Raw genomic sequence first — 6018 nt, 5'->3', positions numbered from 1 at the left:
AAAAAAAAATCCATCTTTTGGGTGGCAATACATTATAGTGAGCCTTACAGCTTAAAAGAAAAGGATACCTTCTCATGGTATTCCAACTTTTCATATCATAGCTAGATATCTCCATTCTGGGAACCATATTTTGATATTACAGAGTTAATCCAGTGTGGGGAAACACTGTTCTGGGAGCATAGCTAAGTCACAGCGGATGGGCTGGAGAGACATAGCATCTGTCTTAAAGTAGTTGAAAGCTACTGTCCCATGCTCAATAGCATAAAATGGATACTTGATTTAATTATCCCCCCAATGCATAGCACAGTGCCTGGTAAAGAGTAAGGAAACTGAGTCCCATAGTCACCAGAAACCTCATCAGGTATAAGCAGTGTTATCAGTTTCTTTGGTGGCCTGCTGGTACATTTAGAAATACATGTATTTTTCTCTTTGGTTTCTCTTTTGTGCAAATATAGAATATCATACATATTGTTCTGCATCTTCTTGTATTATTCAACAAAGATGAAACATATAAAGTGCAGAAATTTTGTGTAGGCTGTATTGAATTTTTCTTCCAATGTATATGCATGTAATTGGCATTCAGGTATATATTTTCTGCACCCTAACATCTCCCTTGGTGGTTCCTCCTGATACAGTTACTGTTCTGACTGGTCTCCAATGCCATTTGAATGGGGATTGTAAACTATGCTATTGTGTTTCTGACTGTTCCACTCAAAATTATATATGTATGTATAATTTATATATCTTATTTTGATGATTATGTCTCATAAAGATAAGAGGCCAAAACATGTTTCTCATCCTCTTTTTTGCTTCTATTTTATTCCATTGTAAGAAAGCACCTTGCTTTATTTATTTAACCACTCTTTCCAGGCATAGACTGCAACAAATAAACCCAAGTCTAAGTGCAAGTGTATCTGTTGGTTGAATACTACGACCTGGGACAGCTAGACTCAAGGGAACCTACTTGTGTGATTTTGATTTTGAGAGATTTCCAGTTTGTTCTCTGGTAGTGTCTGTAGGCAGTACAGTCACACCAGCATTACCCAAGAGAGCTTGCTTTCCACATCCTTTCTGAGTGTGTTTCCAGACTTGGATCACTGCCATTTCTTACAGAGAAATGGCATCTTAGTATATTTTTTCATTATGAGCAGGATTAAACATCTCTTCTTAATTTAGAGACCTATGTTTATTTTTAATAAACTATGAATATATACTTTGACCATTTCAAATGGGGTTAGTGATATGTTCTCTTACTGTTCTTCGAGCATCATTTATGCACTAGGAAATTTACTCCTGTGTTATGATATGACTTCTAAATATATACTTCCCAACTATTTAATTCATCCTCTGATTATGCTTTTAACAACTCATAAATGTTTTATTATTATATTATCAAATTTATGGATTTGTTTAAATTATCATAGTTTTGTAGTATTCTTTAAAAGGTCCTTTCTACTCCTAGATTGTTAAAATAAGTCATATTTTCTTCTGATATTTTTATTGCTTCTTTTAAATTTATTAAAAAGTTTAATACTTCAAGCATTTACTTGTGTATAAGGTATGAAGTAGAGCTTCCTTTTTTCCCCACTAAATTGAGCCTATTGCCACTGTTTCTCTTTATTTCCTGACTCAGTTTTTCCCAAAATGAAATGCTACTTACCACATACAAAATACTTCAATGCATTTGGGTTTATTCCCTAACTTGTTAAGAACCTCTGCACTGATTTTTTCCTTCATAGTAGCAGCAGACCCTCTAGCAACTTTATTATAATAATAGAAGAGATAAGCTATATTTGCATACTAGATTTAAGGAGCAGGACTCTGTGGCTAGAAATGAAAATTTAGAAACAAAAAGGATCTTAGATAATTCTAGAAAAGACATTCCTATCACCACTTTCCACATCACATACACACCTTCTCAGCAGATGGCCTGCCTGCTTGGAGCTGATGGGACAGCATGCCCGGAGCAGTGTGGACAGTCACATCAAATTTCCAGGTTAGGGGCCCTCCCTGGTGGCGCAACAGGTTAAAGCGCAGCACCAAGAAACTTGCCGCAGCCGCTTCACCGAGAGTTGGATCTGCAGCCTGGCAGTGACCCAAATGGTCAGCAAACCTCTCCTGACCCACCCGCTGCTCCTCTCAACAGTGTACTTCATCGACCTGCCTGTTCTGCTCCCTGCTCTGCCTCTGGTGAATCCTCTCACCACTCCTGCACTTCTGGCTTGTACACCAATTCTGTATACATAAATAAATAAAATCTTTTAAAAAAAATCCCAGGCTAGGGTTTGATTGTAAAGCTTCTCCAGTTACTCCTTGTCTCCTGAAAATAATAATGTAAGTTAACAGATTTTGTATCTTTATGTTCTTATTTATTGAAAACTTTGTTTCATCTTACATTAAGATTTAGTGATTTACTTACTGAAAAATTATTTATTAACAACACACTTATTGAAATGGCCCAAATCCCAAATACTGACAGCACCAAATGATGCAGAGGCATGGAGCAGTGGAAACTCATTCTTCGCTGGTGGGAATGCACAATGGCACAGACACTTTGGCAGTTTCTTGTTAGTTTTGCATTCCTTGGTAGCTACCCAAAGAAGTTGAAAACTTAGCCGCATAAAAACCTGCACATGGATATTTATAACAGCTTTATTCATAATTGTCGAAACTTGGATTTGGCAAGATGCCTTGCAGTAGGTGAATGATAAATACACTCTGGTACATCCAGAACTGGAAAATTATTCAACACTAAAAAGAAATGAGCTATTTCGATATGAAAATATATGGTGGAATCTAAAATGTATATTACTGAGTAAAAGAAGCCAGTCTAAAAAGGCTACTTACTGGGTGATTTCAACTATATGACATTCTGGAAATGGCAAAACTATGGAGACAGTAAAAATATTAAAAGTTGCCAGGGGTTGGACCGGAGGAAGAAGAGATCATGTAGGATTTTTAGGGCAATGAAACTATTTTGTAAGTTATTATAATGGTGGCTATATCCCATTACACATTTGTTAAAATCCATTGAATGTGCAACTCCAAGTGTGAAGTCTATGGACTTTGGGTCATAAAGATGCTGGGACGTTGTAGAGGTTGGACATATGTTTACAGGAAGTAAATGTGTCCACAATTTTATTGTGGACCTAAAGCTACTCTAAAAATATTGTCTACTAAAGAATTTTTTAAAAATATTGAGCATCCATTATATTTTAGGTGTTTCAAAGCTTGGATTAGATGAGGCTAGGATTAAATGGCTCTGTTGTGTGCCAGACTTAAAGCTACATGATGTCTGGTAGCAAGACCTACAATTCTCATAGGCCAAGGAACAAGAGTTGTAGTGTTTGGTGACAGTCAATGTGTAAGCTAATTTTTTAAAAGATTTATTTATTTATTCATATAGAACTGGGGTACAGGCCAGAGATGCGGAGGGTGAGAGGATTCACCAGAGACAGGGGAGCAGAACAGGCAGATTGACGAAGTACACTGCTGAGGGGAGCAGCGGGCGGGTCAGGAGAGGTCTGCCTTGCCATGTGGATCCCCTCCAGGGCAGGCGGGGATCGAACTCATGCAGAAGTGGCTTAGCTTCTTAGTGCTGTGCTTTAACCTGCTGCGCCACCAGGGAGGGCAATAAGTTGACTTACAACATGACGTATTCAAAACTAGGGGTGTAATTTTGGGACATCTTTGCACCATTATAAGGAGTGAAAGATAAATTTCCTTGTATAATTATTGTGAAGATTAAATGATGAGTGTAAAACAACAGGGATAGCACCTAACTCATTGAGGTGATTACTCAATAAAGGGTCCTTTCTTTGCCTTCACGCGCCATTCCACTTTGGCAAACCACAGGCAACCTAGCTCAGAGGCATCTTGTCTAACTCTGTCATATGCTTACTTCTACAGAGTGCTTCACTAGCCTTGGCAATCCCCACCCCCAGCTCTTCCCAAATCACACATGTTCTTTGCAGACTGTTAGACACAGACTAAACATTCATCCTCTGCTCCCATGCACCTTTCCCTGAGCTCCTTGTTTACTCTCTCTATTTCCCCTTGGCTGAGACCCTGGCTTTGTACGAAATTTGCCCCATGAAATGTTCTTTTAACTAACAAAGTAGATGTTTTTGACAAACGTACATCATTATGATATTTATACTACATATACTATTCCTAACATCTGCTTCTTTGTCAGTTTCCCAAAGCCTAACTGACTAATGTGACAGGCTGATGCAAAATCAACTAAGTTGGTGTGATGCACAGCTCTGCTTTGGTGGGGAGGAGTTTGGAGGTCAAAGCTAAATATTCACTTCAGAACAAGCTTGAAGATACACTGAACTGTGTAGCCCAGGCTGAAAATGTGTGCCATGCTTTGACACCCAGGCTGGATTTGGTTTCTTCTTCCTTTGCCCCCACAGCTCCTGTGTATTTGGACCTGGGCCGGTCGGTGGTAGTAGGCAGTGACAAAACTCAGTGGAATTGGGAATCTGACCTGGTTTAGAGCCAGTAACCCCACAAAGGTGCTCTGGATCTGTGTTAAATTGCTCATGTGCTCTGAGTCCTAGTTTCCTCGTCTGTAAAATGAGCCTAAAAAGAGCACTTGCATCATTTGGTTGATGTGAGGCTCAAATGGCTAAATATATGAGAATCATTTGTGCTTGGTGCTTTGCTAAGTGCTTTTTAAGCATTTATTCATGCAATCCTCACAACAGCGATGTGAAATAAGACCTAGTATTAAAAATGGTCAAAAATTTTAATTTCTATAGTGAAATGGTTATCACCATGAATTGCAAATATATGTTTCCTTGTCTGTTTCCGCCACTCACCCCTAAGGTTTTTGATGCCAGGAAGTGGGTTGTGCTAATTGCTGAATCCTCAGTGCCTAGTATGGGGTTTGCACAGAAATGTGCCTGAAGTTTGTTTTAGAACAAGAGCATGTATAACATGCTCTTGGATTCATTGATGCAGTATGGTGGGAGTATGGAGTAGTCTGGTGACAGGCAGGGACATGCTTCTATGGAGCTCACCCTTCAAGGGGAGCCAAGGCCCACCCCTCCAAGGGGCTGTATAAAGCAGTGACCATGAAAGGACTTCTTTAGAAACCAATCAAAAAGAAGAAAATCTTTTTCATATGACTATTTACTCTTAAGAATTGATTTCAATGATTTTAAACATTGAAATACTTAAAAACTGGTATTTTAGAGAAAAAAGGTTATAGTTTGGTTAAGTGTAGAAGTGTAATATGTGATTATTTCTTTTTTTATCACCAAAATCTGAAATACAACCTAGAGAATATGCTGGAATTTGGGGTGTGCTAAGTGCTCTAGCCAGAATCATATAATGGTACTCCTCCCTGTCTGATCTATCCACTTCTTACATTCAATGATGAGATAAGATAGTCCTCGTGACTTCAGAGGAATGAGGGTAGAATTAGGGAGGCTCCATATATAACTTACTGTCTGATTTTAGGAAGACCCTTAACTTTTTTGTGCCTCATTATTCTTAGGGGCTATTTTAAGTTTCGAGTGAAATAATGAATAGAGGATGTTTAGGGAACTGTGGCAGCTGTTTGAATATACAGTTTTATCCTTCCTTGGTGAGTGTGTGTGTGTGTGCGTGCTTCTGCACACATTGCCTCCTTCCTGATGTTTCTTCTCTCCCAACGGGGGAAACTTTGTCCAACACTCTCTCTGCTACTGTTTCAAGATCCCTCTAAAGAAGGTTCTCTGATGTGTCCAAGGTCTTGATCTCCAGTTGGTGCTGTGCATCACACTTACACCCTCACTGAGGTTGGTCTAAACTACCAAACTGGTTGTTTTCTCTTTTAGCACCTTAGTGGGTAAACTAGGTTGGCTCTGCTTTGCACCTGTGGCCTTCTTATCTATAAGACTAGGAGCACCGGGCCCTCCCTGGTACAGCAACAAGTTCAAGAACAGCATTATGAAGCTAGCTGCAGGGCTTTGGCTCCAATTCTATCCCAGCCCAGGGAGGTGACCCACAAGGTAGGTGCAAGCAAAC

The sequence above is a fragment of the Condylura cristata genome, unplaced genomic scaffold (genome assembly GCF_000260355.1).
Source record: "Condylura cristata isolate star-nosed mole 26May11 unplaced genomic scaffold, ConCri1.0 scaffold00008, whole genome shotgun sequence".
Classification (NCBI taxonomy): domain Eukaryota; kingdom Metazoa; phylum Chordata; class Mammalia; order Eulipotyphla; family Talpidae; genus Condylura; species Condylura cristata.
Note: the sequence above shows the minus strand (reverse complement) of the source record.